Source organism: Sus scrofa, chromosome 5 (genome assembly GCF_000003025.6).
Source record: "Sus scrofa isolate TJ Tabasco breed Duroc chromosome 5, Sscrofa11.1, whole genome shotgun sequence".
Taxonomy (NCBI): domain Eukaryota; kingdom Metazoa; phylum Chordata; class Mammalia; order Artiodactyla; family Suidae; genus Sus; species Sus scrofa.
Window position 1 is genome coordinate 90,702,578 of NC_010447.5, and position 22,392 is coordinate 90,724,969.

The window sequence follows — 22,392 nt, forward strand, 5'->3', positions numbered from 1 at the left end:
GTGGGAGTCTTTGTGAGAACCATGTAATTCTGGGCATCCAGGAGAGGGGAACCTTTGGAAAGTAATTCCTTTTTCACTGCTAAAGTCACAGCTGCCTCCTGGGTCACGCCCTTTGCAACAGCAGCCTGCTCGAGCTTTCCGTGCCTTCTGCTTCTCGGGGGAGGAGGCTGACCTCCCCCAGGTGTGCCTGGGAGCAAGGGCTGCGCATGCGCAGAGCTTTCCAAGGGGCGCCGCCACAGCAGCCGCACCGCCGGGCTCCCTCTTGGTTCTTGGGGCCGGCGGTGTCCACACAGCGCAGAGGAGCGTCTGTGTGACACAGGAAGGCAGGCGGGTGAACATAAGACGCCTCTGAGATCAGCCCTGGGTCAGTCGTGACGGAAGGAGAGAAGCACAGGCCACAGGAGTGGCTCCAGGGGCAGCAGCGAACTTCAAAGCTCGCTGGCTCATGTTCCTGGAAGATAGGACCCTGGCATCAGCCCGGTTTTCGGTGACAACAATGGCACGAGCTGCCAGCAGAGGCTTCTCCCAGGTTCCTCTGGGCGAGTGAGGTAACGCCATCTCTGTTCCTTTCACAGATGGACTGTTCCCTTTGGTAGTCAAGGTTGGTGCCACCTCTGTGGGTTCCCACTGCAAGGAATTTGAGGACTCCCTCTCCTCTGCTTGCAGGACATCAGGGGCTCCTGACATTGTGAATGTTTCCCTTTAAGTTATGAGGGGAACCCAGAAACCCTCTCTAGGTAGCCTGGGAAAGCAAAGCTTTTGCATGCAGGTGAAGAGAGCTTGGGCTCTGGAATTCTTTCCAGGTCTTGACCTTGACCCCACCCCCACCCCCTTTATTGCCTTCGAGCAAATAAGGCCCATGTTGATAAGAATCTGGCAAAGAAGCCCAGGTTACTTTTGTCATACCTAATTATTTCATTGAATTCCGTCAGGCTTTCTAAACCTGTTTGTGTGTGTTTAGACATACGGTGTAAGTAATTTGGAGCATTTACTGAGACGTCTTATCCAAATTCCTTTTAAGAAAGATGCCAGGACCTCATTCTCCGTTCGGTTATGGAAGCTGTGATTTTTCCATTTTAGAGTTGAGATGCTAAAGCTAAACACAAATATGGATTTCACTTTCAATAAAATCACTGGCTGGTAAAACCCAAATTAAAACAGAGCATTGGAAATCAAGCTGCCTTTTTCTATTAGAACTAACAAAAGCTGTTTCATTTTCCAAATCCAAAGTCCTAGATGCTGAAATCCTATTTGTCAGAAATGCTAGGCATTATTAAAAATGCAGATAGTTATCACAAGCTGCATATTTTCTTGTGGTTGCCAGGATATTTTAATGACAAATCTAAGGACAGGTGCGCATAATACACCAGCATTTTAATCACAGAAAAAAGAACAGAGAGAAGACATGAAATGCTCCAAAGCATTTAGGAAAAATAATGCTTTCTATTGACACTTGACTGTGACTTCACTGTTAGGGGGGAAAAAAATCTGTCTAAACACATCTCTTTCCTTATTATCTCTTCGTCTCTACTTATATTTCTTATCTGTCTATTGTTCTTCATCTTAAAGTAACAACCATAGTAGTAATAATAGTAACAAGAAAAACTCGGGCTTGGTGAGCCCTTTAGTCCCTGTCTAAAAAAGGTTTTTAACTTGGGCTCCGTGTAAACTTCGTATGTATTTCTCTAATGGTATTTTTTTTTTCCTGAAAATTAGGTCCATAGCTTTCCCAAACAGGCACAGAATTTATAACCCTCCCAAAGAAGTTAAGCCCCCAAAACAGGCAAAGCAACAAACACTGAAGAAACACATGGTATCTGCCTCCGAGTCCATCCCTCTCATACTGCCCGACGCTTTGTTTCAGCCAGGCTTTTGATAAAAACTGAAGCGTACTCGATTCAAAGTTAAATTTTCTGGTCTGAAAAGACGTGGTGCTGCTTATTACTTTGGATATTGCAAAGAGATGAAATCACTCAGATACCCTGCTGTCTCCCTCAGCTCAAACTCCTCGTCCTTCCAAAACCATTTCTACTCACCGTGGTGTCGTGACCTCCCCATTCTGTGAGGAACCCCCGCTCAAGATCCGAGGGAGTCTTTCGGGACCTTTATCTCCACAGCTCCTAAGTTGGCAGCTCTCTCAGTTCACCTTTGGAGTCTCTTACAGTCCACCCTGCCTTTTGGTTGTTGCGAACTAGCATTGTCCACCCTTGGTGGTTTTTACCGTGGACTGAACATGAGGATCACACGGGGAGCTTCTTACCTTTTTCTGAGGCTTAGCCCCTCGACCCAGAAAGTTCCCTATAACTCCTGTGGTATAGAGCCTAGGCATCGGCCTTTCCTAAAAGCTCCTTGGGATGCAGCCAGGGCCGAATCGCTTGCCTACTCTATCTTATTTCGCTAGATTTTTTTTTACTCTTCTAGCTGGCGATCCTGTCCATCTCGTTACTCTCTGCCTTATTCCGTATCACTTTCCTCTCCCTCGGATTAATCTTCTCCGCATCTTAATTTCCTTACGGGTTTCTTTGATCAGGAAACCTCATTGCCTTCCATTGCCTTCTGTAGAGACATTTAAATCACTCTTCAGGGCTCTAGGGGTTCCCCAGAATACCATGGGACCTCTGACTGGGGGTGAGGTGGGGGAAAGAAGGCACAGCGCTCTAGAGCTTCTCTCTCCCCTCGTTTTGCAAATAGGACCATCCACGATAAAGTGATTCAACTTGCTTAATGACAGAGGTGGATCTAGAACTCAAATTTCTTTACCCTCGACCCCTTTTTTCAAATTCAGAATAATGCTGTCTATCCTAGGGCTATAATCAGGGGAATGGGAGCCTTTGCCATGTTTCTCTCTCTGCCGGCTCTGTTCTGCAGTCTCTGCTTTCCTCTGTTTGGAACATCTTCAGCGGGTATGTCTGTCTACATCTTCAGGAAAATCAAATGTGACTGAAAAATTTGGCAAGTCCAATTTGTCCTGACTTGTTGACAGCAGCCCTGGGAGCAGTGGGACCAGTAACAGTGGGGCCTCGATGCCATGCCTGTCTGCCTGATGACACTGTGTTTAAAAACAAGGTGTTCTGCTTTCACCTTGAGTCTGATGCTTTATATTAAACAGTTAACTTGAGGACAAGCTCTCGAGGTTCTCTAAATCACAGCTTATCTGTGATTCAAAGAAAAGTGAATGGTTAGCCTGCCGAGAATTACTATCCTTATACACGTCTCACGTTACCTTAAGTTCTCAGTTTTGCTCATTCCTCCTGATAAGAAGGCAGTCTTCATTTTGTAAAATGCAAATGTGACATCCCAAAAATGTAGCATTAACTTATCAGCGTTCATTAATATCTTAAACCAGATTTGATTTTTTTTTAATATTATCTGATTTAGAGCAAAGTCCTAAAGGAATAGAACTAGTGTGGGTAAAAGCTGATTGGTAAAGCGTGAGCATGGAGAGGAGCAGAGAGGAAAATCTAGAGCTTGGGTGAAATGTTACAGGACCTCAGACATCAACAGGAGACAGTAAAATGCAGAGAGTGCCTAAGAATAAGTTCGGCCTGATTCCCAGTTTTACCAAATTCAGCGCTTTTCCCCAGAAGTCTCCTTGGTTAGCACCCTTCCTTTATTGATTTTTGCCTGGCATTGGCTAAAAAGCTGAAAATTTGGAAAGAATAATAGCAATCCTGACAGCTAACATTTATTGAGCACTAACTGTGTGCCAGACATTGCTTGAAGCATTCTACATGCGTCAACTTATTTCATCCTCCCTCCAGCATTTAGAGGTTAGTAGCCCCATTTCACAGATGATGAAATTGAGGCCCAGAGGTTTGAAGAACTTCATTGAGATCCCCCAGCAAGTAAATGGTGGAATCAAGGTTCCCACTCAAGCAGCGTGGCACCAAAGGCTGTATTCTTAACCCCGATGATCTACTGTCTCTCAAAATCGCAACATTTATAAGCAAATGATAGGGTTAATTTCTTCAGATATAGACAGTCTGATTCCAGATCACTCCACTCTGTTGCCCCCTGGGCTGGAATGGGTTTTTCAATGACATCAGACCTTTATAGTCTTGGAGACTCTAGTGGTCCAGAAGAAGTTTCTTGGTTTAGGATCTTCCTAAAGTTGTAGCAGTCTGGTGCCTTAATAACAGTGCTCTGTTGTTTTAATATAAAATGCCAATCTGACAAAGGCAGTTAAGTGTGAACATCGCAAAGTGTTGGGCAAAATCCCTGTCCAGCTGTTACTGTCCTAGGCTGAAATGGAGATTCAAGCAAAATTACTTCTTGTCTCTGTAAAACATCAGCTGAAATAAAAATCGGTTAATATTTCTCCTTCCTCTATATAACCAAACACTGATAGCATCCAGGAAGCATCAAAATAAACCTGAAATCCTGGGTTTAGGAAATTACTGCACCACTTTCGGTTGTATTTTGCAAGGCCCTCTGACAGGCTTTTGGTGTATTATCTAATAAATTCTCATAGACATTCAGCCAAGTTTACCCATTGAAGTACCACCTTGCTCCTAAGAACTTCCTGGAAATAAAGCAGGTGGCAGGTGTAAGATTAATATAGAAACGTGGCTGTAGTTGGAAGAAAGACTTGTTCAGCTTATCTCCTCCCCTCTAACGATGGAGAAAAGAATGAAGTATGTTTTCCAATGCTGCTGGCACTCAGCTTCTTGATGGGTCTCTGGGAGCTGAGAGAATGGGACTAGAATTGCTGAAGGAAGGAGATGGGAAAGGCTGAGGGGAGGAGCAGCAGGTTCACAGGATGTGTAAACTACAGGGGGCTCCATCTTGGAAATTTTTTCTTCTTCTTCTAACAACTAATTTTCATACTCAAATTATTTCTCCTTCCTGTTCAGTAAATAAATAGGAATCAAATCAAACCAAAAAAACTCATTCTGTGAGAAAAGACTCTTTTCTGTTATTCCCCAGTTTTCAGGAGGGACATGCTTCACCCACTCTCTTAATAGATTTGACCTATCTTTGCTTGAGAACATCTTTGATTTCCATGGAAGCCTTAAAGAAATAGCAAGTCACTGCAGCAGGAGTTCCCAGTCTTTTTGTGAAGAGAAGCCACTTTTCATTTCCCCTAAGGCTTTAAGGTCAAGGGATGGGGGTGGGGAGTTTCCAGCAGATGTTTCATTCCTCCCTGGGGAAGTTGTCAACCTCTGGGCTGCTGACTTGAGCACTCTCAGATCAGGCTTCCAGATCTACCTGCAGATTCTCACCAGCTGGTTGAGAACGCACATACAGGGATTCTTCCATTTGATGAAAATGGAAATTCCCAGACTAGGGGTCAGATGACAGCTGTAGCTGCCACCCTACACCACACCCACAGCAACGCTGGATCCAAGCCATGTCTGCAACCTAAAACACAGCTCATGGCCACACCGGATGCTGAACCCACTGAGCAAAGCCAGGGATTGAACCTGCATCTGTGTGAATACTAGTCTGGCTCATAACCCCCTGAACCGCAAATAGGAACTCCCGAAATGGAAAAATTCTTTAAAAAGAAAAAAAAAAAAGGCATTACTTGTGGTTTCACTTTCATGTTCTGAGCACCAGCTCAACTCATTTGCCACCAGATCAGAGCAGTGAACCTGACATAGTTTGGCCTCTAGAATTTCTTCTTAACTTTGCCCCATCCTTGTATATATCCCATACCAATTTCAAGTTTCATGCTCTTATTGCCCTAGGTAGCGGTTCCAGCTCCCCGTCCTGACTGAATGGGACATCCAGCCAGGTTTTCCCCCTTTGGAGTGCCGTCTTCCTCCTAAGGTAAGAACTCCCTGGATGTAAATCTCTGACTATGGTGCGCAAATCCCCACTATTGACTCGTAACCATTCCTGTTTCTTGAGTTATCAGGGTACAAACTGTACCTCTGTTCTGAGTTGGAGGACATGTGATATGGAGATGGAGAAACTGAATTGTCCAAGTAGCCATGCTAGGATAATTCCCTAGGAATACCCTATGGAGGAGTATATGGGCATCAGAATTCAACCCACAGAATTGAAGATTTTAGAGTTAGAAGGAATTTCACTGGGTCATTTGATGCAAGCCAAACATTTTGGGTAGAATGACTTCATTTCAAGATGACACGATAGAGGCCTGGAGAGACTGAAGGCCAGATCTGAGGTTATCTGGTTATCTTCTAAGACTGCCTAGGGCCTTTATCTTCTGCCTTCTCTATGCTACTTTACAAATATTTAAAGGAACCTGTGAATCCAACATGTAATGACTTATTTACATGGGATGTTTGCAAGGGAGAGAAGAAAAATGGAATATTTAATAATGCAGTATAGTAAGTGTTGTGATATCAATTCCTTCTGATTCCTAGCCTAATTTGACTCCTTTAAGATATGGCTCAGGAGTTCCCACTATGGCACAATGGGTTAAGAATCCAAGTGCAACAGCTCATATCACTGTCTAGGTGTGGGTATGGGTTCAATTCCCAGCACAGCACAGTGAGTTAAAAGGATTTGGCATTGCCACAGCTGTTGCATAGTTCGCAGCTGTGGCTTAGTTTCAATTCTGGCCTGGGAACTTCCACGTGCCACAAGTGCAGCCATTAAAAATAATAAGGTAAAAAAAAAAAAAAAAAAAGAATCTGGCCCAAACTGAAAATAATGCCCTGTCACGTAGTCAGTATTTACAGATCAGTGGTTTAGATGTCTGAGTTTATGGCAGAGCATGTTGTTTCGTATTCCATTGCTGTCTGCTTCATCCCATACCTGGCGCTCTGTTCAAGTCTCCTTCTGTCGTCTTCCCATTTGTCTCATGACTCGCCCCCTCTACTTGGTTTTTTTTGCTATTGCTTGGTTCTTTCCTCAGAAGCTGAGTGATTCTTCAAAAGGTCAGAGAGAGAACACTCTTGCTGGGTCAGTCAGGTGTCCAGGCCTTCCCTCCTCTGTGCTGCTTGTAGACAACCCCCACCCAGTCTCGACTAGACTTTGGTGAGTGACGAAGACCTCTTCTGGTGAAAGTTGTTGTGATTACGAACTCCAGAGCTATAAATGGCTTTCCTCACCAGTGTAGCAAAGATAGACAGAATTTGAGTGAGAAAGAGAGGAGAGAGTGGGGGTTAGTTTGTGGCGTTCCCAGTAAGTGTGTGTCTTTGTGAAAACCAAGTAGTATCTGAGTTGTAGATATAGAGTTGAACACTGATTCTGCGCTTGAACTATGTATTTTGAATTACTGCATACAGAGACCAAGAATGTTCTGCAGTTGATATAAAAATACCCATTCCCACACAGGCAAATGTGGGAGAGGGAACCATATGGAAGCTGAGAAGGAATGACCATATTTCAGAGAAGTAAATGAGTGCAAGGAAAAAATGCAGATGAAGTCAGGACATAGACATTTTTCTTAACCTCAGACGCTAGCATTCCCCAGTTGCTTTGTAGGAAGCAGTAGAAGCTTGTTTTAAATAATTATTCTCATCTAATATTATTGTGAATTTATGTTACTCAGTATTATAAATCTGTGTATTATGATCATACTCCATTCAATATCTATTGCCGTGTAATAAATTATCCCAAGATTTAGTGGCTTAAACCATCCCCATTTATTCTCTCCTGATTTCTGAGAGTCAGAAACCCCAGAGTGACTTAGCTGGGTGGTTCTGACTCAAGTCTCTCATGAGATTATGATCAGGATACCAGCCAGGGCCGCGGCATCTGTAGACCTGGATGGGCCTGGGGGTTTGGTTCCAAGAAGCTCAGTCACTGGAATCGCCCAGTCCCTCGCTAGTGTCATCCAGAAGTTTCAGGTATTTGGCATGTGGACATCTCCATAGAGCTGCCTTAGTGGCCTCAAGACAGAGAAGCTGTCTTGCTTTCTCCCTCAGATTGAGTGGTCCAAGAGACAGAAAGAAAGAGACAGAACAAACACTCAACACCAAAGGTGCAGTCTTTTTTTTTTTTTTTTTTTTTTTTTTTGGAGTTGGGGGAATGGATTTTTTTCTTGTGGTGAAAAATATGGGTTTAAAATAGGTGGATTTACTTTGTAACCATTTTTAAGTGTTTTCAGTTGTTGCGCCACCATCACCATTATCCATTTCCAGACCTTTTTACCATCCCATTCTGAAGCTCTTTATAGCCACTAAACAATAATTCTTCATCCACCCTTTTCCAACCTCTGGTAATCTCTATTCTCCTTCCTATGTCTATGAATTTGCTTATCCTACCTACCTCATGTAAGTGGAATCATATATTTGTCCCTTTGTGTCTGGCTTACTTCACTGAGTGCAGTGTTTTCAAGATCCGTTATGTTGTAGCATGTGTGAGCATTTCATTCCTTTTCATTGGCTGAATAATATCCCATCGCGTGGATATGTACATTTTGTTTATACCTTGAGGAAGGACATCTGGGTTGTTTCCACCTTTGCTGCATTCTTTTTATAACCTAACTTGGAAGGGACACTCCATCTCTTCTGCTGTAATCTGGTCACAGGAAGCAAGTCACTAAATCGAGCCCACACTCAAGAAAAGGGGAAAGAGAGGAATATCAAAGAATTTGTTGATGTATTTCTAAAAGAATAAAAATACTAATTTTACTATCTGCACATGACTTTCTTAATTCTCTTGATGGTTTTATAAAATCATGAGTTTAAAAATCTTTTCTTGGGAGGGGTGGGATTAGCATATGCCCACTGAGGTATATGGAAGGATTGGTCAATGGGAACCTGCTGTATAGCACAGAGAACTCTCCCCAGTATTCTGTGATAATCTATGTGGGAAAAGAATCTGAGACCATGGATATGTGTATAGCATGACCAGGTCACTTTATGGTACAGCAGAAATTATCACAGCTTTATAAATTAACTATACTTCAATAAAACTTAAAAAAAAAAAAAAAAAGAATCTTTCCAAGGACTGTACCCAGAGTTGCCCTAACCAGAGCATGGTGCTGAAAATGGGCCAACCAGAAAAGTGACACACCTTATCCACATTGTCCTGACAAGGTTCATTTTGGTACATGAGATGTCAAAAAATACAGACCTCATCTCTATGCCGCTCTTAGGCCTGGGTGTATTAGCAGGAGGAATGAACGTAGGCCCCGTGTTCCATTCTGGCGCGTGCGAGTGGAACCATTTCAGTGGCGGTAGCGGCCACAGCGCATGTGTTGAGGACACATTCAGAGTTACTTCTCTTAGAGTCTGCCTTTTGTTTGTGGTTGAAAGAAGGCTTCGTCGGTGATGACAAAAATAACAACAAAAAGGAACGATCCTTCCCCCCCGCCGCTATTATCCTTTTTATTAATCCTGTAAATGTTCTCGTTTCCGTCTTTTAGACCAGAACCACAAAGCTGAGCTCTTTTGCCTTTTTAATTTATTACACTGCCTCAGTTGTCTATTTTGTGATGAATGTAAGGAATTGGGAAGTAGCTTGCAAAGATGAAGGCAGGGAGGATAAAAAAGCAATTACCTCATGCCAATTACACCAGGCAATAGTGCAGGTGCCATTCGGGCCGCACCTCTGTCCATTTCTCTTCATTACTCTAATGGCGGCCGCGCTCCTCATTAGACGACACATTTCTCTTCATTACCAGCTGTGGGGATGGGGCGATGATGAGTGCTCTTTACAGCTGGAATTCTGCGAAGGGCCCAGTAGATGAATAATAATGATTCACACAGATATGTGAAGGCCGAAAAAGGCAAGTAGATAAAGTGAGGCCATTGTGTCCTGGAAAGGCAGGGAGGTAATTTCTTTGGAAGGATTTTGGTTCATAGTCCTCAATCAGGGACTGTCCTGCGTGCTGGGCTGGAACAGCTTATCTGAAGTACGCACTGTGTTTTTATCAGAACTGAAAGGAAAACAATGAATCGTTTAAACCATAAAACAAATGTCTGTTCCCAGTGAACCCTTGCTTCATCTGCCAGAAAGGAAGCAGGGCTTTCCTTGGGTCTATGCACAAAAGGTAACTCATTCCAAAACCTTCCATCCCATCCCTCCACCCCTGTATCCTGCCTTCTTTACCTGGGGCAGTCTTGTGATGGCAGTATTTATAAGGCATCTATCTATCTGTGTATCCACATATGTATGTAGATATGTATGTATGTGTCTATCTAACTGTCTATGTGTATAGTGGGGTTCTTCAGAGAAACAGAACCACAGGATGTGTGTAGAGAAAGAGAAAAAAACAGATTGACTTTAGGGAATTGGCTCCTATGATTATGGACGCTTGGAAATCTGATGGGGTAAGCCAGCAGGCTGGAGACTCAGGGGAGAGTGGCAGTTCTGCGTCAAAGGCAGCATTCAGGGGACCTCAGTCTTTGTTCCATTAAGACCTTCACCTGATTGGATGAGACCCACGATACTATGGAGGGCAGTCTGCTTTCCTGCTAAGTTCACTGATTTAAATGCTAACCACATGCAAGAAAACATTCAGAATAATGTTTGACCAAATATCTGGGCACTGTGGCTCAGTCAAGCTGATATATAAAAGTAACCATTTCTTTCTTTTTTATTTTTTTTTTTTTTGTCTTTTTGCCATTTATTGGGCCACTCTCGCGGCATATGGAGGTTCCCAGGTTAGGGTTTGAATCAGAGCTATAGCCACCGGCCTATGCCAGAGCCACAGCAGCTTGGAATCCGAGCTGCGTCTGCAACCTACACCACAGCTCATGGCAACGCCGGATCTTTAATCCACTGAGCAAGGCCAGGGATCGAACTCGCAACCTCCTGGTTCCTAGTTGGATTGTTAACCACTGTGCCACGACGGGAACTCCAAAAGTAACCATTTCTTGATCGATCCATCTATCTATCTACCTATAAATCTAGATCAACAAGGTACAAAGAGTTTGTGACCCACAAATAAAAGTCCTAAACTGGGATTTTATCCAACGACAGGTCTTTGAATTTAGTATTCTTTTGGAGGGGAGTTCCTGTTGTGGTGTAGTGGGTAAAGGACCTGGCATTGTCTCTGTGGTGGTGTGGGTTCAATCCCCGCCCCATGGCAGTAGGTTAAGGATCTGGCATTGCTGCAGCTGTGGCGTCGTTCACAGCTGTGGCCCAGGTTCAGTCCCTTGTCTGGGAGCTTCCATATGCCACAGGTGAAGCCAAAAATTATTTTTAAATAAAAATTTAAAAATTAAAAAAAAAATTCTTTTGAAGGCCAGTAGTTAGTCATTGAAAAATCCAGCAGCTCTAGCCAGGAGCACTGCTTTCCATCCAGCCTCCTTCCACACACCTGAATTGAGGGTAATAATTGCTCCAAGGGCAGGAGAGGATGTATGAGTTTGGAAGAGAGCAGAGTTTCAATATCATCGGGAACTGTGGTGAATTGTTTAGTAAAGAACATCTTTCAATTTCATCATCTAATTGCTCCTCTTGCTTTGACTTTCTCCCTAGCAATGACCCCCACAGTTATCCCATGAACCCTGCCCAACTCAAAAAAGGTGTTGTTGAAACAGGCTGTAGAAGTTCTAAGCCAGGCAGGTAGGAACAAGTCCGGTTCCCTGAGCCAGGCTCACGAGGCAGGACTCTAGTTAACCCCTGCTGGCCTGGAACATTTGGAGGAAGCTCTGGGAAAAGGGTTCCGCTAGCAGGGCATTGCCATTTGCCAAACCGATGGTGTGTGCAGCCTGTTAAGAATGATAGAGGCGGTGTTCCAGCACAGCAGGCTTTCGGTATGAGACAGAGGGATGAAAGGAGTACAATATGAAAACAGCAGGTGAGAATGGATGTATCACACAGGGAAAAGATGTTAGAGGAATATCGAGGTATATTAGTTCTCCCCAGGTCCCCTGAAACTCAGTAGCTTTGGCGAAAGCAAAGATTGGCTCTTGAGTTAGGCCCAGGCTCCTAACAAGTGCCGTAGCACCATCTGCTTAGTAGCAAGAGGCATAGGAGGTGGGAAAGACAGACCTGCCTGCCAACCAGTGATATTTTCTTCAATAACCTTGATTTCCTCAGGGGCCCTCACAAGCTGTCGTGTATGGACAAGCTCAGGGAATTTGATGTCTCCTAAGTAATGCTTCTCCTGCGTTAGGCTGCTCCTGCAGGCGAGACTGCAGTTGCCCAGTGGCTTTTGGGGTAATTTGCACTTTTCTAAGGGTTTGAAACAAGCAACAGAAGCAGCAACTGCATGGCACCTGGAAAGCCCTTCTTAATGATCTGGTCCTGAAGAGGCTTCTCAGCTACTGTCTCTGGGCCAGTTGTCAGACTCTGTCCATGACAAATTGTTCACCATTGAGAAGGGCCATGATCTTGTACCTTCTCACCTATCTCACTATGATGTTAACGAAACAAGGACTAATGAAATGCAGGGGTGTGAATCAGCTATATCCCTGTGAGACAGAGCTCAGGGAGATCCTGAAATGACTAGCTATGCTAAAATCATTTATTTTATTTTTATTTTTTTGTACTTTTAGGGCCGCACCCATGGCGTATGGAAGTTCCCAGGCTAGGTGTCAATGCCAACCTACAGCTGCCACCCTACACCACAGCCACAGCAACGTGGGATCCGAGCCATTGTTTGTCACCCATGCTGCAACTCGCGGCAACGCCAGATCCTTAACCCACTGAGCAAGACCAGGGATTGAACCCACATCCTCATGGATACTAGTCAGGTTCATTACCACTGAGGCACAATGGGATCTCCATGGCAATGCTAAAATTAAAGTGACCAGTCTGCCATTCTCATAAGGCAGCAGTCATTAGATTATAGGCTAAACTGGAAATCACCCACATCTAGGCCAATGGCTGAGAGCAGACCCAGCCCAAACTATGCTGTGTGAACTCTAATAAGGACAGCTTGTATGTGCATTTAATTTAAGAGATTAAAATCTTCCTGCATATATTACTTTATTTGATCTTCCCAGTGGAAACTCAAGTGAGTCTTCAGAAGCACTTACTTCCTTCTATCACTTACGGGGTGGTAGTCAATAGCTTGGGATCTTAAATCAGGTTACCTGATTGTGTTCATTTAGATCCTTCAGAAAAACAGATGTCAAGATAGGATTAAAGACCTGTAAGGATCAGGTGTTCCCGTTGCAGCTTCAGTGTTGCAGGGGAAACAAACCTGACTAGTATCAATAAGTATGCAGATTCATCTCTGTCCTCAGTCAGTATCCAGCGTTGCCATGAGTTGTGGTGTTGGTTGCAGATGCAGCTCAGATCCCGCATTGCTGTGGCTGTGGAGTAGGACCGCAACTGTAGCTCCAATTTGACCCCTAGTTTGGTAACTTCCATATGCCCCGGGTGCGGCCCTAAAAAGCAAAACAAAACAAAACAACACAGAAGGATTTTCTTAAGGAAAATGCCTGTGTTGGAGAAAATGGGAGAGGGATCTGGGATAGGCTGGGGGAGCCGTCATCATTGATACATGTCTGACCCTAAGTGAAGGAGAGAGAGAGGTTTGGGGGGATGCATCTGAAACTGCTGTGACGTCTAAGAGAGATGTGGCAAGGATCTTGAGGAGTTCTTACAGCAAAGGAGCTGTCAATCAGACAATGCCATATCATCCAGGAATGGACCGACATAATATTGCCTGCAAGAGATTTCAGTGAGCTTCAGCTGGGCACTTTGGTCGATACTGCATCCTATAGTTGGAGATCATAGATAAGGTTCAAATGGTTCAAATCACATCTCCACCATTAATTAGCTGTGTTATTTTAACAAATTACCCTGCCTCTCTCTCGAAGTCTCATCTTACTCATTTGTCAAATGGTAATAATAATGGCACTTCCTCTGTTGTGTGACTTAAACCATCACTGCACCAGCTGCTTCCATAAAAAGGGGGATCAAAGTCCAGTCTCCTGCTTAACATGTGATAGGTCTGAAATTCATAGCCATCCTGGGCTGATATACTTCCAAATCTCATTCATCAGGAAGCTTTTGAAATGTTTTACCTTTTGACTTTTGCATATAGTTTTCTCTTTAAAAAAATAAATGTGTAAAGAACAAAGAGATAATACACTGGGAACAAAATGAACAAGAGTCTGAGGAACATATAAGACTAATACCAAGAGATCTAATATTGTATCCTTGGAGTCCTAAAAGAAGAAGAGAAAGAATATGGGGCTGAAGAAGTGCTCAAATACAATGGATGAAACTTCCAAAATTTGGCAAATTTGGCAAAAGATTCAAGAAGCTGAGCCAAACGCAAACAGGATAAACCCAAAGAAACATAGAAATCTGCCTTAAAGACACATCATAGTCAAACTACTAAATATTAAAGACAAAGCAGAATCTTGAAAGCAGTGAGAGAGAAACAGTGCCTTACCTAGAGGAGGAAAACAACTTAAATGAGTGGATTTCTCATTGGAAATCATGGCAGAAGGAAGGAGTACAGCAATTTTCAAGTGTTGGATGGCAAGAACTGCCGCTGCAGAATCCTATATCCGGTGGCCACTGCAGAATCCTATATCCAGTGAAACTATCTTTTAGAAATGAAAGGGAAATCAAGCAACTCTCAGAAGAAGAAAAACTAAGAGAATTTATCACCAGCAGGACTTCCTAAGAGATCATGGCTAGAGAAAAGTCTCCAAACAGAAAGGAAATGATAAAAGATGGACCTTGGAATGTAGGTAATGAAGAGGGAACATGATTAGCAATAATAAGATTTAATGCAATAGACTTCTTTTGAGTTTTCCAAATTATATTTGATGGAGCAAAATATAATGACTCATGTAGTTCTAAATATATTGAGGAAATACTTAAGCTATTGATTTGAACAGGTAATAAAGAGCATAAAGATCAGAAAAGAAGAAATAAAAGTCCTTTTTCTAGATGACGTGATTTTTGGCAAAGAAAAAGCTCCTATATCTCATGGGTGAGTTTCATAAAGTTGCAGATTCAAAAAGCATACCCAAAAAATCAGTTGTATTTTTATATACTAACAATGAACGTGTAAACACCAAACTAAAAATACAATACTGTATATAGTCAATCAAAAAATGATGTACTGAGGTGTATAAGATGTGCTAAAAACTACAAAATACTGATGATAGAAATCAAAGAAGACCTAATTAAATGGGGAGCTGTACTATATTCATGTTTTAAAAAATTCAACCTAGGAAAGACATCAGTTCTTCCCAAGTTGGTATGCAGGTTTAACCCAATTCCTGTCAAAATCCCAGAAAGAATTTTGTAGATAGAGCCAAGATTATTTCTTTTAATTTTGCTTTCAGAAAGGCGTAGGAGTTAAAGTACATAAATCAATTGTTAAAAATAAAGAGGGTGGAATCATAATACTTGATTTAAGGATGTATAATAGGAGTTCCTGTTGTGGCACAGGAGTGACTAGGAACCATGAGGCTGCGGGTTCGATCCCTGGCCTCTCTCAGTGGGTTAAGGATCTGGCAATGCTGTGACCTGTGGTGTAGGTCGCAGATGCGGCTCAGATCTGGCATTGCTGCAGCTGTGGCATAGGCCGGCATCTCTAGGTCAGATTGGACCCCTAGCCTGGGAAACTCCATATTCCATGGGTGCAGCCCTAAAAAGCAAAAATAAAATAAAATAAGATGTACCATAAAGCTTCAGTACTCAAGAATATATGGTACTGGCAGTTGGATAGACACAGAATAGAGAAGGAGCACAGAAGTAAACCCAGGCAAGTATGCCCAACTAATTTTTGAAAAAGATGCAAAAACAGTTTAATGAAAGAAAGATAGCATATTCAACAAATATTGCTGGAACGGTTGGACATCCATAGACAAAAACTGAACCTCATGTGGAAAAAGAACTTGAAAGAGAATGGATGTGTGTACATGTATAACTGAATCACTTTGTTGTACAGCAGAAATTATCACAAGCTTGTAAATCAACTATACTTCAACTATACTAAAAAATAATTGAATCTCAACATGTCTTACGTCTCATACAAGTTAACTGGAAATGTATCATTGACTTAAATGTAAAACAAAGACTTTTAGAAAAACTCTCAGAGAAGCTTCGGGATCTAGAACTAGGTAAAGGATTCTTAAATTTGACATAAAAGGCAAAATCCATAAAAAAAATACATTTAACTAGACTTAATCAAAATCATACCTTTTGCCCTGTGAAAAATCCTGGTAAGAGGATGAAAAGACAGGCTACAGTCTGGTAGAAAATCCTTGCAAACCACCTATCTAAAGGACTAGGATTTAGAACATAAAAAGAACTTTTCAGAACTCACTATTACCAACACCCATTTCTGATAAAAACCCTTCAGAAAGTGGGCATAGAGGGAACCTACCTCAACATAATAAAGGTCATATATGGCAAACCCACAGCTAACATCATTCTCAATGGTGAAAAACTGAAAGAATTCCCGCTGAGATCAGGAACAAGACAAGGATGTCCGCTCTCGCCACTACTATTCAACATAGTTTTGGAAGTCCTAGCCATGGCAATCAGAGAAGAAAAAGAAATAAAAGGAATCCCATTTGGAAAGCAAGAAGTAAATCTATCACTATTTGCAGTTGACATGATACCATACCTAGAGAATCCTAAAGACTCTACCAGAAAACTCTTAGAGCTCATCCATGAATTTGGCAAAGTCACAGGACCAAAGTTAATACACAGAAATCGACTGCATTTCTGTATAGTAACAATGAAAGATCAGAAAGAGAAATTAGGGAAACAATCCCATTCATCATGACATCAAGAAGAATAAAATACTTAGGAATAAACCTACCTAAAGAGATAAAAGACCTGTACTCTGAAAACTATAAGACGCTGATGAAGGAAATCAAAGGTGACACAAGCAGATGGAAAGACACACCATGCTCTTGGATTGGGAAAGCCAATGTCATCAAAATGGCCATCCTACCCAAGGCAATCTACAGATTCAATGCAATCCCTATCAAGTTATCAAGAACGTTTTTCGCAGAACTCGAACAGTATATTTTAAAGTTTGTCTGGAAGCACAAAAGACCCAGAATAGCCAAAGACATCCTGAAAAAGAAAAATGAAGCTGGTTCCCTTGACCTTTGCACCTTGTAAGGATACACATCTAGAGAATGGCTATCCATGAACCAGGAAATGGGCCCTTACCAGACATGGAATCGGTCGGTACCTTGATCTTGGACTCCCCAGCCTCCAGAAGTGTGAGAAATGTCTGTTGTTTAAGCTACCCAGTCTGTGGTATCTATTCCATGTTCTATTATAGATGCCCAGTGGACTAAGATGGATGTAGATGGATGGGTAGATGGATGGATGGATGTTTGGAATCAGTGAAGTGTGGAACAATGTGAAACATGTTAAGACATAAGACATTTACAAGCATGAGATTAAAAAGCTGATGTTGAGTGAATTCTGGTCACAATTTAAAGACAGAGGGCTAGGGCAGAAAGATACAGGAAGTTCAAAGAAAATCAGAAAAATTTGCACACCCTGTAAGTTGTAAACAAGAACTCCTTAAGTCATAGACATCTTTGGAAGAAAAAAGTGCATAACTTCTTGGGATGAGTACATAATGCAAACATTTTGTTTAGAACTTTTCCCATTAACTGCTGCATAATCTGGTCATTTGCAGGGTTTTGTGTCTTTGATCTCTCAGACTTTTGACTGACCACATCTAGGAATGTAATGGCAGGGAATGGAATGGCAAGCTTCCTGACAAGAAAGGCCTCTAATAGAGCAACATGTGTGCTGACACCACCATGTGCTTGCCTTTGACCCTTGCCATGACTTGACCTCCAGCTTCTGAGCATTCTGTTTCCTAGCTTTGGATCAGAGGTCACCACACTTGACCTCTGGCCTCAGGGTGATTGCTGACTCTCCCAACCCACAACTTGGTTTTGATTGTTCTGTATAATCTGTCATTCCCCAGGGTCCAGAAAACCTCTTCCACTAGTACCCACCAGCTGTTACCACCTTTGTTCTCTCTCTCCCCTGGTCCTGGCTGACTGAAATCTATAGCCCCTAACAATGGTGTGGTCCCTCCACGTGGCCTTGTGTGCTGACTTTGATTGAGTGCTAATAGTTATTATTATGAGTGCCCATTTTCTGAAATGCTAACCATGCTGCTACATTCAGCATCTCATTTAGCATTCAAGCATCCCATGAGAAAGATATCATTTATCTGTGTCTTTGGAGATCAGGAAACTGAGGCTCAGCAAAATTGACTGTAACTGGTCTAAGTTCATACTGAATTGAATGTAACTAGTCTAACTTTATAAGTGTCAGATTTAGGACGTCATTTTTGCTTCAAATCTATTTCCCATGCTTTCTATTTGGTAAAGATTTGCCATAAAACATCCCGGGGTTTTTCTGGGTATTGAATATATGCACTATGAAAAAGCTTTGTTTTGATTTTAAAGATGTTCTGCGTTTCAACGCACTGGGCCACTCTTGTGAGGATTTTAAGTCTTTTCAATCCGACCTCTTCTGTAACCACAGATGTAATAACTAGTTCCATGAAGCTTTGACCAACTTGCACAGGTGCAAGCTAACAGTGCCTCATCTCAACTCTCTGATTCTTAGCTTAGGACATTTGTGGGAAAACACCACTCATACTTGCACAATTTAAAAGTGCCTGGGCGCTAATGCCCATGAGTTCACCCTTGACCACTGTGGGGTGAGAGCCAAGGAATCATTTCCTCCTTACATCACCCAATGGCCAGCTCCCAAGTGCCTCTGCTAAACCTCCTGCAAAGATCTTGTAGCAGTGAGTACCAGTTAACCATAGCAATGGTCAACTGGAAAAGCCATTTCTGTATCAAGTTCCCGCCTTCCTTGTTTCACTTCCCTTGTCTCTCACTCCTGCTCTCTGAGGTCACACAAAATTGACTCAGGATTTGTTGCTAGGGATACCCAAGTTGACCCTTCCTCTTAGTGAGTCTGGATTGGTAAATCTTTTATAAACCTGTAAGTCACAGTTTTACATCTGACGTGTCTGCATGCACAAGGAGTAATCAAGTTTATTTGACTTCTCAATCAGTTGATTTGGCTTTGGGAACAGTTTTATATCAGTGTGGGCAGATGCCACTATGGAAGGTATTATCAGTGTATTTGAGTAAACTTATTTGTTTTTCATTCATAAGGGAACTGTAATTAACTGCTAAGTAAGATGATTCAAATTGGTTTTGAAGTTTCCTGGCTGCCTGTTCATAATTCTTATGTAAATGGTAACTAAAGCCTTTCCTTGGTGATAAAAATCCACACTAACAAATCAATAACGGTCCTTTCCCGTTCCTGATCTACCCTTCTGCCCGTGCACATGCACTGTCCTTGACAAAATGGGTAATGTCTGTACCTGAATAGCTCAGGCCCCTATGCGCTCTGTGCGAACAGAATCCCTGGCCAGTTTCGCTCATTCGATCCCTGCTTCTGAACTGATTGAGGCGAGGAGGAAGGCGGACAGGGGTGCCTTCTTTGGAAAAGCTTCCTGAGGGTTCTGCTACTCACCTACCCCTTGCCTTTCTTCGACCCGCTGCCCCTCCGCACCACACGTGATCTCACACCTGTGGTGGAAGGCAAGCCCAGACGCAAATGATGTGGTGATGCAGTGAAATCATTTCCATAGCACACCGCCTTTAGAATCTCCATGGACAGAAAAGTAAACCAGATGAGTGAAGTCAGCGGAGGGAAGAAAACTGAAAATTGAATGCCTTTCTTTCATTTTGTATATATATTCTTAAGAGGCCCAGAGCTAAATTGCTTTTTATGAAATCTCCTTAGCAAGCAAATTTGTATAAAAACAGATAAGCTTAGAAATTCTCACATCTCTCAGAGAATCAAATATTCCAGGTAATTATGATCTGGGGACCTGGGGAATTGATGGTTGTGGTTTATTCTGAATGTCAAGCAATAAAAATAATGGAACAGAGATCATATATAGATTATACACCATGGCTGATTCTCTTGTTTAGTTTCCCTTTGCACTAAAAAGTAGTATAGTCAGCACTGAGCTAGCTGCACTATTTGACCAAACAGCAAGATTAGTCATATCAAAATAGTATTTGAAAGAAAGGATTCCATTAGCTGCTTTACTGTCTTTTGTGTCTGAGACAAAGCTAGCATCAGTGTTCCGTGTGGGAGTTAAGTCAGTGAATATTGAGCTTCTAGAAAGGATTTCTGAATTAGCCAATATAAAAAATAAATTGGATGTGTGTGTGCACACACACACACACATATACACACATGTATGTATATTTACATGCAGGTCCTCAAGATGATTCCATGATAGCTGCATCTATTTTTTTTCTTAACCAAAAGCATTTATTAAATATCAGCCTCTTTGTGACACGTCTCAGGATGATACAAATTTCTTCCGCTTATACTTCGTTCCAACCTCTGCTATGGCCTTTATGACATTTTCTTAAAATATGTTACGTATCATCTGTCTTCCCAAACAGATTATGTGGGTGTGGAGGACAGGGGCCTGCCTGGTCAGCCCTGGCATGTGTGTGGCACATGACAGACAACAAATATGCGTATCAGGGAATGATTGCAGTTATTTGGTAGTTGAATCCATTGCTGGGGGTCTCCAAGCTGTCTTTCTGATCTGAGGACGACCTTGGCTCAGCCCTGAGAGGGCTCAGTTTCCAGATAGATCATGGTTTTCCTTCTAGATCATATGTAAAATATTAGCTTACTATAGAAAACAACCATAGAACATTTTATGAAATACACAGCATATATCATAAAAGACAAGTGCACAGGCCATCTCTGGGCCCTGTATTGATTATATATTATGTACAGATACTTTTATGCACATCATATAGTTTTTTGAGGTGGTCCTGTCCTCCATTTCCAGATCAGGAAATGGAGATTCAGAAACCTCAAGTAATTTGCCCAGAGAGACAAAGCCAGGCACACAGTCCAGGCTTTCAGAATCTACCCTCAGGGCTCCTTTGACTGGAATTCAGCTCCTTTCTTCCTTCAGGAGTATTTGTTTAGGCCCATATTCCAAGGGGCGAAATGTCCAGACTAACTGCTTGGCGTTGCATCATTTCAGCCCCAGACAAGCTGTGGATGAGCTGAATTTTTTACTCTTCACTTGGTTATTTTGTCATCTTAGACACACAAGCACACTCTGGTTAAGAATGAAAAATGTCTTTCATAAGACAGTTTAGCTCTGCCCCTGGCATATTCGGTATAGTGTTGTTATTTTTCTTTTAAATTTTCAGGCTTCTTGTTCCAAATGCAAGAACAACCCAAGCTCCTTTGTGTTTTCATTCTGTAATTTATTCTTGGAGGTATTCCTCGTGTTTTATTTTAAACTTTCAGTTTTTGCTTTTAAAATGTGTGTGTGATACATGTTTAAGTTTTAATGGGGAGTCAATACTTTCCACGTGATAAACATACCTTTAATTTTATAGACATCAATAGACAACTATAATTTGCTATATAGAAATTCACCTTATAGGCAACTTTTTAAAAAACATATATTCTGTAAAATACAGCACCTCTTCACACCAAGAGAAGAAAAGGAGCAAAGATAGAAAAATTCATTTTGTAGCACCATGAATTCTTTGATCAGCCATCTCTTGTCTCATAGTGATTTTCTCTCATCACTAAATTTCTAAGAGTCCAAATGGAGAATTATAATTCTGGAAGGTGATGAAATGAGTTGAGCTCCACAGATGCTGAGGCAGCCGGTTTACAATTAGATTTCAAAGGCAACATTCCCAAACTGATGCCTGAGGAGATTTGTTTTTATTTGGGTAACAGAGAACTCAAGATGAATAAAATGATAGCTTTACAAGTGCTATTCAGCACTACTATGTAAATAAGTAGCTTACACAGCCAGACCTAGCGATAAACAAAGGAACATGTCAACTGACATTCAAATCTCATTACCACATTAATATAATCTTTCTAGGTATGGGGTGAAATAATTTATATAAATGTGTATTGAGGCACAGAAAAATAAATCACCAAATACAAATTTTCACCAATTTATCATCCAACAACATAATCCTCAGCAATAAATGCTAACGATACCTGATTCTTCTTGCAACGTTTCAGCCATTTCCTTTATTTGAGCAACTGGAGAACTTTAATGACTTCCTCCTTGCATCAGACTGTGGGACTGACCTCATTCAGCACAACCAAATTGTTCATAATTTGGTTTGTGAACTGTGCTGAGTATTAGGTGCTTTCCATCGAAAGTGTCTTCTACGTGATTCCCCACGAGTCCCATCCATTTCAGCTTTTCATTTCTTCCAGTAATGTGGTCATGCTCAGAGCTTCAGAATCTTCACAGTGTGATAAAGGATGGAGTATTGCCATTATCCATTATCATATATAAGAGCATCTCTCCATTCTGGGGGTGGGGGGGGGAATCTGTCTGCTCTGAGATATAGGGTTTACAATGACTTTCCTAGCTAAGGATTCGTGTTTGTGCTTCTCTATCAGTCCAGGCAAAGAGTTCAGTTATTATTTAAAGTAGTTAATTCCACATACTGGTCCGTCCGCTGATTCTACTCTGTGATCAAATTCTTATCCATCCACTGTGAAATAAGG

General features: G+C 41.9%; 1 long non-coding RNA gene across 1 annotated transcript in view; it reads left to right on the top strand.

Annotated features, from left to right (window-relative positions):
• Window positions 231-22,392, top strand: part of LOC106510428 — a 153,137-nt gene continuing 130,975 nt past the window's right edge. The window contains exons 1-3 of the long non-coding RNA XR_002344341.1: window positions 231-548; window positions 5,691-5,772; window positions 6,827-6,948. This is a non-coding gene — a long non-coding RNA (uncharacterized LOC106510428). The remainder of the gene's footprint in view (window positions 549-5,690; window positions 5,773-6,826; window positions 6,949-22,392) is intronic.